Here is a 13183-nt window from a genome sequence, read left to right as displayed (position 1 = left end):
GTGATCACGTATACCCAATATAACTACCACAATGCGTTGTGATTCATTGGTATAGTTAGATCCTGAAGTTGGTCCATGCTATAGCACCTTATTATGTTCTGTTCTGTTCTGTTCTGTTCTGTGTGTGCTTCATTGTACTAGAAGTAATGAATGGAATTCTCTTAAACTATACCTATAATAGCTTACTAATGCTCTAACTGGACTGATACTGAAAAGACTCATTTATCTACAAAGTTATGCTTATACTTTAAAAATGGAGTTTTGTATGACTATAAAGTAACATAACCTTTAGAAGAGTTTTGAAATGTTTTAACAACTTATAAATAACAGAAGTAAAATTTTGAAAGATTGTTTAACAACAAATAATTACACAATTATCATTGTGTTCAACTTGTATTCCCCCCCCCCCCCCTTAAAACAGTTTAAAATAGTTAAAAGATTCATTACGGGGTATGAACTCACCTGATGTGGGTGATTCAAACGGTTATGCGCGTAAGGATGAGAAGTTCCACGAATGAAGTCCCGAGACACAATAAGTCCTAAATGACATATAAGGACACAAATTGACATGAATATAGTGTTTATAACAACTATATGAAAGGAAACACCTTCCGGGACTAGGAAACACCTTAACCAAGTGTTGGAATCACATGTGATTCAACATAGGAACATATAAAGGCACTTATATGAGTTTACTACCATGAGTTCATGGCCCAAGGGAGTTTACGGCTGTAAACTCATGGTTACTCATGTGTTAGTGCAAGTTTGAAAGCTAGGGAATGATTTAGGGACATTAGCTTTATCCTAGGATGAGAAAGACCACTTCTTTTGGCACTTTTGGGGTGTTCACGGCCCAAATGAGTTTACAACCGTAAACTCATGTCCAAATATGTTTATGAGGGTCTTAAAGGTCATAAGGGAGCATTCTAAATTCATGCCTAAGCCTTAGGAAGTGTTTGTGGCATCAAAACACCCCTAACTTGAGTTTTCGGCCCATAGACCATTTGGTCATGTGTTTGCGGCCGTAAACACTTGTGGGTGTTGGTATTTTGGTTATTTTGGGTCTTAGACACATCAAGGTAAGAGGCTATACTAGTCTGTTGGCTTAAGGGTGGCACTTAGGGCATTTTGACACCCTAAAATGGAGTTCACGGCCCAAGAACTTCCTTGGCCGTGAACTCACTTTTAGTCCTTTATTTTTAATGATCTTGATGCCTAAACATGTCAAGGTTTGTCCCATGTTTGGTTTCCAAGGTTTAGGGGGACATTGGGCATACTTTGGCCCTTAAAATGGAGTTTACTCCCCAAGGTGTTCTTGGGCGGTAAACTCACAGATCTTGGTGTTTTCCTATGATTTTTAGTGTATTAAGCATATATGAAGCTTTAAAACAACACTAGATAGAAGTACTCACTTTCCGGAACAAAAGTCCGAAGATCCTTGAGAGAGAATTCGGCTTTTCTCTAGTTGGAAATTGTAACTAATGAATAATTTGGTTCAGAATCCTATATATAGTCCTGGGATTTTTTGCATAAAATATTTTATTCCCGGAATGAACTCTAATATCATAGAGTTTTGGAATAATAGAGTTTCACAAAACCCAAGTGCAACCTCTCTCCTGATATCTCCTTAAGTGTAAATCCTGAATTGCTCAAACTTGTCCCAAAAGTTTGAAAGTTAGCAGCAACAGGTTTGGCTTCTATTGAAGTGGATGGTTTCACTGAATGGAAATTTTCGGGTTGTCACATCATCCCCCCGTTAGAATGAATTTTGTCCCGAAATTAGCTCCCTTAGCACTACTACTGGGGTGGCGCTCTTCTGATTTGCGGAATACTCACTCGTAGACCTGGCAACTTGCCCTAGTGTTCTTGATAGGATTCATACTTGGTCCATCTATCATTACCTCGTGTATACAAGCCGTATATAATTAGGATTAGTAGGACTGTCGGATGGGCGACTCCGCCCCAGGTCCACAACTCAACGGAGAACAGGAGATCGGGCCGAAACACACATACTAGATCTGCATAATCATACTCATATACCACCCTCACGTATACACTAAATAATAATAGGTGGGCTGTATTCGTCCTTAGCCTCTATGCTAGAACTTGGTCTGCTGGACGAGTGGTATGTCGTGACGGTCTGCGGACGTCTGACGATAAGGCTTCGGAGGACAAAGTACTCTTCGCACAAGTACTTCGGGGTTTAGAATGCGAAAGATAAAGTTTAGTTTTAGGTCGGACCTTTGATACGAATGACGAAAGTTTTGAGAACTTGCCGATCGAGGAGATAGAAACCTATGAACTCAGTATGGTGAGGACCACACCAACTCATGACGAAAGGAAATCAACGGACTCTATACTGAACAAAGTTTTGGTCAAACGAAAGAAACGTCTGATATACGACGATGTATCCCTGGTATGATTTGTACTGTACTCCTAGTATGTTCATCAATGTACTCCTTGTAACTGTTCTCTTGTTTCCTATTTTCTACTTGAAGTTACCACCCCTATGTATCATACCGCTATGTGCGCATACATACAAATAAAAGTGCTTTATTAACTGAAGGGATACTTTTATACCATAATCCCTCGTGGTACCACTACCATCGCCCATCATATACCAGCTGTGCATTTTTAAGATGTGTCAGACGGTCGACTGAGTATCTCTGCCTCAAATCCTCAACCAATTAAGGAACGAGGACCTAAGCAGAGTTACTCACTCTACGTCTGCAACATCTTAGTTGTGCACAACCCTGAATGTATATGGTGAGCCATAATAGCTTCTCTAAGGAATCTTTTAGTTCTCTTGAATATTGTGACTTATTTCAACATGTGAGTTGTTATAGTTACTTTTAAGTGTCATCGCCAATTATTAATCTTATATGAATATAATTTAATTTTAAAAGTAATTACTATTTTGAAAAACGTACCACTACTCGTTGACGACTCCGGGGTAGATTCTCCTGCGGTGATCATTAGAATACGTCCATCCGCTCCTGAGTTCTTCATTATTGGGCAGTCCCTCTGAATGTGTCCATTCTCACCACAGCCATAACAGGCTTGGTTTTCTTCAGCTCCGAGGACTTGGCAGATCGGTTGAGCCGGTGCCCTGCATTAACGGACTGCGTGTCCCTTTATGTGGCAGTCCAGACACTGCATTTCTCGGCACACTCCAGTGTGGTGAAAGTTGCACTTTCCACACTTTGGAAGGTTTCCAGCATAACGACTGGCAGATGTTAAAGCAGTAGGCATCGTAGCGGCATACATAGTACTCGCTTGTTGCTCTTGTGGGATGTCTTGTGTTGTTCGCTTCTTCTTTCTCCTGTTCTCCGACTCTTGATTATAGTCCTCTTCCCTAGATGACTCGGGAATAGGGACTTTTACGTTGTGGCGGACTCCATGATCGATGAGTCGTTGAGCCAAGCGTTTAGCACTAGCGAACGTGGCTGGGTTAGAAGATAGCACATTTCCTTGGGTCGGAGCAGTCAGACCCCAAATGTACATTTCTATCTTCTTGCTCTCCTAGGTAATCATCTCGGGACATAGAGCTGCTAGTTCGCTGAACCGGTCTGTGTAGGTCACAATGTCTGAGCCGACCATAGTGAGATCCCACAGCTCTTGTTCTAGTTTTTGTATCTCGCCTAACGGGCAATATTCTTCCCGCATTAACGCTTTTAGGTTTTCCCAACCTATTGAGTTTGCCACTGATAGGGTTAGTGAATTAACATGGCTGTTCCACCATGTTAGGGCCTTGCCATCGAAGGTGCAGGCAACAAACATCACTTTGCTTCCTTCGGGGCATAAACAGATCTCGAAAACCGACTCTGTTTTCTCGAACCATTGCATAAGGGCAATGACTCCTTCAGTCCCTTTAAAGGACAATGGTTGGCATCTGGTGAAGTCTTTGTAGGAGCATTCTCCCTGGCGCACAGGGACTTCACCTTGACTAGAATTGGTAGGCGCTTCGCCTCCACCTGTACTGGTGGAGTGATATTGTGCCATGGCTGTTGCCACAGCCTCAGCCACTGCAGCGTTCAAAGTTGCTGTATCGATTTGTGGAGAAGGTATGGGAGTTATCGGAGTAGCGTGTCTGGGTGATCTGCGAGGAGGCATCTTTGCTAAAAGAAACAAAGATGAGACGGAATAAGTCTATAGCAACGGACACAAGCCGAAAGCTGAAAAGACAAGGTTATCCTAGTTCTGGATGTATCGGCTCCTGACTTCCACAGGGTTCTAGAAATAATTCATAAATTAGTCTATACCAAATAAACTCTATGAATTTGAAATAACTATCCTCGAATGAATATCTGTTTCCTGAATAACTGTTACCAACTGCATGTATGAAAGTAATTCTAACACATGTAATGTGAGCAGTGTTTCCACTCACTCACTAAATTAACCTAGTTAATATTTATTAGTGTGATGCATAAGACGTTTTTGGTTACTTCGGCTGATCTTTCCTTGAAATCTTCTCATTGGTTTTTCCTTGTTCCTCCTGAACTCTTCTATTGTCTACTATGAGGAAGTGGTTACGTTTATCTGGGCTTGTCGTGCGAGAATGAAAGTGACTAAAGAACCTATGAGCTTTAAGGTAACTTTATGGGGTGATCCTTACGGAATCTTCCTATAATTGTACTAGGTATACCAGTTGGTATTGTATATAATTGAAGATCAAATAGACCTTCGAACAATTGATCCCACCTCAACACTACTTCCTTAAAAGGAATGGATAGCGAAGCGTCGGTCACAGATTCTATGTCTATAAGATCTTGATTATATATAAAACTTTATGAATATACCCTGTAAGATTATAGACCTATTCGCAAGGGTCTTTTAAGTTATCACATAAGTTATGTATCTGGAATAAAATACTCCTATAGTATCCTAACGTAATGTACTTGTTATGTTCTAAACTTGTTATCGCGCTATCGTATCACACTCCCATAGTACTCTAATTCTTACTGTACTTGTTCAGGCGTTCTCTTGACTGGTGTTCTGGTAAGTTTTAACCCTGTTGCAACACCACATCATTCCCAAACACATGTTGGTCACATCTCGAATGAATATAGTTGATCAGGATATATTGATCCTAGCTATGATTACATAACTGTTCAGGTTGACGACAGTGCCCAAACTTTAAATACTTTTAGTTCTGTTCTCCTCGTGATCCTAGTTCTATTATGTACATGTATAAGCAAGTAGGTATACTTTTATAACTTGAAGTTATAATCTAAAATATATTATTATCCAGAGCACTTAAGCCCCATTGTATTTATAGATGTATATCTTTTATCGGTTGATATACTTAGTTCACTATAAACAATGCTCTGATACCAATCTGTCACACCCCAAAACCGGAACGGCGGAAACGTTCGGGGGTGGAGGACGTCATGTCAAGTATCACGATATATGTATATGGTAAGCAAGTAATGAACAACCATTTCATTTAGAAAGAAAGTGTTTACAATGTACATTTTCACAAAACATAGAAGTCATACACAAATAACAAAACAAGACTTGAAGCTATAATGCTCCACCTGAATTCCCAACACGAGCACCTGTCTAATAGTCTCCTGAGAATACAAGTTATTTGAAAAAGTTGATCAGCAATTAAGCTGGTGAGTTCATAAGATTTTAGTGATGTGAGTAAGCTGTAAAATGGTTGTTTGGAAATGTATATGTAAGAGTATTGTACGTTGTAAGTTCTGTTTTGAAAAGTTTGTCTGTTCCTCTAGAAAATCCTATATTTCCTACTTTAATGGAAATTAAGTAAAATGAAATTACAAGCCTTTCTATGCGTACTAAGTGGGTACAAGTTATATACTCAGAGTAAATAAACAATCGATTGTGCGCATCTGCCCTAACTCGCAACCCAACGAGGAACAGTAAGTAGGGCGGATTGCACACATTCCATTGGTTATTAGATCGTTGCATATATAACCTTGGTGTATTCACTTGTTACTCATGGAGTTATTTGTAATTGTTCCTTTATATCCAATGGAGAGTTCTTTTAAGAAAACCTATATTTCTTATAGTAAAATAATGACTACGGTGATTACTTTTATAATAGCTTTGTTTATACTGCTATATATAATCTGATATCGGGTAGATAGTTAATTGGGGGAATCTGCCCTAAGCCCTCAATCCAATGAGAACAGGACGTCGGGGGAAAACACACATTTAACTAGCTATCGGATATTAGTTCTATATATAAACATGGTGTATAAACTAGGGTATTATAGAGTTAACTCACTTAAAGTCTTTTAAAACTGTACTGCTTAATAAAATGGATTAAGCCCCTTTCTGGGAAATCTCTAGTTTTGTCTATCAAAAACACTAAATTTGATAAGTAAGTTCTGTATTAGAAAAATTGTGCTTTGACTCTGTGTTATAACCTGATCCATACTTGGTACCCTTATGATGACTTCATGTATACTAAGCATAAATATATATAGATTCGGGTAGATAATAGATAGTGGGAACTCAGTTCAAGACCCCAATCCAACGAGAACAAGCAATGAGGCGGAAAACACACATCCTATTAACTATCGGAATCTATTAGCATATATGTATCCTGTAGTGTATACATTAAGGAATCATAAGATTAGCATTATCGTCCTAACTTTTAAAAGTAGCCTTCTACCAAGACTCAATTGTTTGAAAGCAGTCTTCTACCAAGACTCTACTGTTATGAAAGCAGTCTTCTACCAAGATTCTACTGTTATGAAAGAAGTCTTCTACCAAGACTCTATTGTTTCTTTGTCAACTAAAAAGTACATTCTCCCTAGTTTATAACCTATCTCGATTAGAGAATAGATCAACCTTCAAGTGTTACCGACACTTTATGAAAGTAATGGGAGAAATGAGTACCCTGATGTTGTTTATAATGACATACGGAGGTACTAACAACCTAAAAACATATGTGTTTTATTATGGTCATAATGTGATAAGAAATTCCCATACTAAACGTTCTCCCTACGAGAGATTCTGGGAATCAAGGTTGACTTTCGCAACGAGTTGCTAGGCCACGTTATCCACATTAAAGTTATGTGATCACGTATACCCAATATAACTACCACAATGCGTTGTGATTCATTGGTATAGTTAGAACCTGAAATTGTTCCTTGCTATAGCACCTTATTATGTTTTGTTCTGTTCTGTTCTATTCTATTCTATTCTGTTCTGTGTGTGCTTCATTGTACTAGAAGTAATGAATGAAATTCTCTTAAACTATACCTATAATAGCTTACTAATGCTCTAACTGGATTGATACTGAAAATACTCATTCATCTACAAAGTTATGCTTATACTTTAAAAATGGAGTTTTGTATAACTATAAAGTAACATAACCTTTAGAAGAGTTTTGAAATGTTTTAACAATTTATAAATAACATAAGTAACATTTTGAAAGATTTTTTTAACAAGAAATAATTACACAATTATCATTGTATTCAACTTGTATTCCCCCCCCCCCCCCCTTAAAACAGTTTAAAATAGTTAAAAGATTCATTACGGGGTATGAACTCACCTGATGTGGGTGATTCAAACGGTTATGCGCGTAAGGATGAGAAGTTCCACGAATGAAGTCCTGAGACACAATAAGTCCTAAATGACATATATGGACACATATTGACATGAATATAGTGTTTATAACAACTATATGAAAGGAAACACCTTCCGGGACTAGGAAACACCTTAACCAAGTGTTGGAATCACATGTGATTCAACATAGGAAGGTATAAAGGCACTTATATGAGTTTATTACAATGATTTCATGGCCCAGTGGAGTTTACGGCCGTAAACTCATGGTTACTCATGTGTTAGTGCAAGTTTGAAAGCTAGGGAATGATTTAGGGACATTAGCTTTAGCCTAGGATGAGAAAGACCACTTCTTTTGGCACTTTTGGGGTGTTCACGGCCCAAATGAGTTTAGAACCGTAAACGCATGTCCAAATATGTTTATGAGGCTCATAAAGGTCATAAGGGAGCATTCTCAGTTCATGCCTAAGCCTTAGGAAGTGTTTATGGCATCAAAACACCCTTAACTTGAGTTTTCGGCCCAAAGACCATTTGGTCATGTGTTTGCAGCCGTAAACACTTGTGGTTGTTGGTATTTTGGTTGTTTTGTGTCTTAGACACATCAAGGTAAGAGGCTATACTAGTCTCTTGGCTTAAGGGTGGCATTTAGGGCATTTTGACACCCTAAAATGGAGTTCACGGCCCAAGAACTTCCTTGGCCGTGAACTCACTTTTAGTCCTTGATTTTTAATGATCCTGATGCCTAAACATGTCAAGGTTTGTCCCATGTTTGGTTTCCAAGGTTTAGGGGGATATTGGGCACACTTTGGCCCTTAAAATGGAGTTTACTCCCCAAGCTGTTCTTGGGCGGTAAACTCACAGATCTTGGTGTTTTCCTATGATTTCTAGTGTATTAAGCATATATGAAGCTTTAAAACAACACTAGATAGAAGTACTCACTTTCCGGAACAAAAGTCCGAAGATCCTTGAGAGAGAATTCGGCTTTGCTCTAGTTGGAAATTATAACTAATGAATAATTTGGTTCAGAATCCTATATATAGTCCTGGGATTTTTGGCATAAAATATTTTATTCCCGGAATGAACTCTAATATCATAGAGTTTTGGAATAATAGAGTTTCACAAAACCCAAGTGCAACCTCTCTCCTGATATCTCCTTAAGTGTAAATCCTGAATTGCTCCAACTTGTCCCAAAAGTTTGAAAGTTAGCAGCAACAGGTTTGGCTTCTATTTAAGTGGATGGTTTCACTGAATGGAAATTTTTGGGTTGTCACATCATAGGAGTGTTAGAATGTTCAAAACCCTTCATATACAAGATTATCCTCATATATTTTCTCTAAAATCTTCATGTTGTGTTTCAGTTTGTAACGTCTTGATTTTCATAATAATTTTTTCATTTTTATTTATTCAACATATCAAACTATACTTACATTATGCAGGAAACATGATGTGAATGCGCATGTATACAGTCGAGCCTTGCCTTCTCATGAATCGAGGAAGTACCTTAAAAAATTTATAATCAACTGGCTATACACAAAGCTTATAAAGTTTCCCAAAATACCATATATCACAATACATATACATGCATTCAAATAATAGCTCACGAACTTTCACTAATCTATCAATTGGCTCATGACCTTTTGCCGATCCACCAATAATATGTGTATTTAGACTTACGGCCTACATGCTATTTCATCATCAACATCCGGCTTTATAGGCTCCCGAATTATCATCATTTTTCCGTCAACCCATAACTAATTATTAATAACATGTAGTGCCCCAAAAATCATCAAAAAAATTATTTTTCAAAAACAATTTTCATAAACCACAAGTCATTTAAAACATTGGCTCCAAACATAATGCTAAGAACAGAGTATCCAATAACATCTCTCAATCATAGATCCCAAGAATGTTGTGTACAATCATGTCTTCGCATTGCCCCGATCTTCTGAAACACCAGAAACCACAAAACCAACAATTGTAAGCCAAAACTTAATGAGTTCCCCCCCACCCCCCCCCCCCCCCCAAAAAAAAAAAAAATACCCCACACAACATTATAAATACAATGCATGCACAAAAGTCCTATAGCATAAGACTGTACTGCCACCTAAGCCTTCAACAATAAGTTGGACCTCTTTGGTGCCTACAACATAAGCTGGAATGCTCCCTTGGGCCTATAGCATCAACTGGAACGCTTCAGTATCTTGGCCTTCAGCACAAATCAGGACCACCTTAACCCAACCACAAAATGTCGACAAATATAAACCATAATCAATAACACACAAGTACAGGTAATTACGCCATGTGTATTATGTTGATGTGTACCTTGCTCATTAAGTTCTTAATACATAAGGTTACACCATGAAACATCTAGATATAAGGTAGATGAACGTCTTAATGGATAAAATCACTGACTTTATCTATATGCATGCATACACGGAGCATAAAATCATAACATAGGTCCAAAAAGTCACTCAGTGCTTAAGAACACTTGCATGGATAGATGAGAATGACCAAGCTCTCATTTTTATGACTTATCAACCTAAAAAATGTCTAAAAGGACACACAAATTCCCAGGAGTAGCTCATACCCATAAGAACCAAGGTTATGATGGAAAATATAGGTTACACAAATTCTATGCTCTAAGCCAAAAAAACATTTAACAACTAAATGATTAGGGAACATACACCTTATGAAGGATCTATATCTTTCACACAATGGCAATGTGACATCCCCATTTTCACGGCCAGAAAAGACCGATTTTTGTTTATGATTTATAAAAATCAGAGTACCTCTTTTAATAAAAATGTTGCGGAATTTGTCCCAGTAAAACATGATAAATACGTTATCAAAGCATTTCTGATGAAAAGTATTTTTAATTCATTTTAAAACATTTGGGATGTCATCGTCAATACAGAAACATAAGCATAAACAGAACTTACATTTATTTACACTAGTGATCTACATCTCTTTAATCCCTCAGTATAATGTGACTTCATCTCAGAACTTGTAATATAAATAAACTGAGTGGGTCAGGTTGGGAAACCTGGTGAGTACATAGGGTTTTCAACCCACAATAATATAATTATTATGTTTAAACAATCAAACAATCGACCCAATTACCCATCCCCATTATCTTCTTTACTCTTAAGGATCTATCCTAAGAGTCATCTATCCGGCATTCGTTCATTCTGAAGTCCTTTGCTTCTAGAGTTATAGGACCGGCACTAAATCCATATCTGCCAATGCTTGTTCATAAAGCACTAATTCCATAGATGTTGGGCACTAAATCCATAGCTACCAGTGTTTATCTAATAGGTACTAAGTCCATAGCTACCAATTCCTAACAGGTACTAAGTCCATAGCTACCAGTGTTTGTCCAATAGGCACTAAGTGCTTTTCTGCCGATGTTATTTGTTAGGCACTAAGTCTATAGCTGCCAATGTTTACTCACATCATCTTTTATCTCTCATCCTTCATCTACCCATCTCATACCCAACATACTTGTATATTTAAAATACGTATACAGTTCAAATCATTTAAAACATGTATAAAAAAACGTTCATCCAACATAGACAATAAGTATTCAGATAATATGCACACACATAACACGTAGTTTATATAAAATACTTCATACCTATGTGTAAGATGAAAGTAACTATGCACTCACCTGTGAAGGTGGTGACTCGGTACTCGGACAACGCTTCGTTTACTTTAAAATAATTTCCTTCGACGAAACCTAGTATTATCACCACTAGATTTTAGTCTAATATTTACCGTGACTAATTATTAGTCTTATTATTATTATTATATAAGCGTTTAAACAATTCTTTCCAACCGCTATGTACAGACAGGGGCTAAACATAAAACACCGGAGGGCAGCACCATTTTGGCTTATAGCACTTCTGAAATCCAATAACTCTATGCGGCCCTTTAAACCAGATTCCCCGTACCGCGAATAGTTAAAAAGATATTATAACGACAATTATATAAGTCATAATAATAGCTCAAATATATATTATAAATTTATAATAAGAATACTAATTTTAAATATAAACTATATTTAAAATAGGGTAAGCATAACTTACTTACAAGGGGATTTTAGCTAGGAGTCAGGCTCTACAGGGGCAGAACTTCGTCGCTGAATCTTTCTAAGAAAGATTTGTGCAGCGCTTCAGCGCTCACCTTACTATACTAAAACTATAGAAAGAGAAGACGAATCACGAGGGACCGAAATGCTTGGGGGATAAGGAGAGAAAGACTCTTGAATCAAGAGAATAGTGCAAGAAATATGAGAGCCCAAGCCTCTTATTTATAGTAATTGAATTTACAAAAACTACCCTCCATAATTACTTAATGACCTTATAGTTATATAAACAACTAAACACCCCTTTATAATACTATTTTAAATTGATTTAACGATATTTGTACTAAACTAATGTCGAAAGAACTCAGCATTAGTCTTATAATGACTGCATCGTCGATACCTTTCTAATGATATATACATATGTATATATATGTGTACATATATATATGATTTATACTTTATTTTAATACGTAAATATGCTATTATAATTTGTAACTCGGTCATATGAAATCCATTTTTGACGTTATTTATATCCACGCGTAGGTGGAGACGTACTCTACAACTTTCGTTTAGACTCCGTCGGCTAATTTTGAGTTTATTTTCAAAGTTATATTTTTAACAGGACGGGACATGATTGGTCCGTTAAAATCTCATAACTTCCTCATACAAAGTCAGATATGGGCGTTCTTTTTATGGATGTCCCCAAGTTAACTTATTCTATGACTTTCATTTAGATTACTAAGGCTAAAAGTCGCTCTATCATAAATTCACTATTTACGTCTTCGCGGTGTCGTGCCGGTTCCGTCGCCAAACTTCGACGGGTCATAACTTCTTCGTTATAACTCGGATTCCGGCGCTCTTTATATGTACGAAACCCTTGAGACATATTCTACAACTTGGTTAAGATTATTTATTCTAAATAATATTTTGTCAAAAACTCGTTTGACCCCTATTATCTTTAAATTAACTAGACCGGATCTACGGACGTTACAATTATCTCCCCCTTAGGATGATTACGTCCCGGAATCATTAACGAAATATGATTCACATGATGACTCCATACGTGATCTCTTCATCGTAAGTAATAACCGTAACATTGATTTTTCTTCGAATGAGTATCTAACTCTAAGACTTTCTGACTGCAGGCGGTGCCCGATCTTGGACCTGCTCTCTATCTCGTGTTAGACTTCCAATCATGATCTTTATGTTGCGATCTCGATCTTTATTGTAGACTCTTTTTTTAACAAACTTGAGATAATTTTCTTCATTCGATTATCATAACAGACTGATGGGTCATGTTCTAATGATGTCTTATCGTATGATGCATCGCTTGGACTCAGGTCTTTTAGAGTCAAATTCCAGAACAGACTATACCTTCCTTCATGTTCTAACCACATTTTAAAAGGTAGCATTTCTAGCTACAAGCAACCTTTCTTGATACCTCTACTTATCGCTTTTAATTTCAATCTTTCGTCTGAAGTCAGACGTTACATCAAACTTGATTCTTTAAACCACATAACATAATCACTGTAATCGGACTCAATTTGATATGACCACTAG

Source organism: Lactuca serriola, chromosome 4, assembly GCF_051521515.1.
Source record: "Lactuca serriola cultivar US96UC23 chromosome 4, Lser_US96UC23_V15, whole genome shotgun sequence".
In the NCBI taxonomy this organism is placed as follows: Eukaryota; Viridiplantae; Streptophyta; class Magnoliopsida; order Asterales; family Asteraceae; genus Lactuca; species Lactuca serriola.
The sequence above is the reverse complement of the archived record's forward strand: the minus strand, read 5'-3'. Positions refer to the sequence as shown.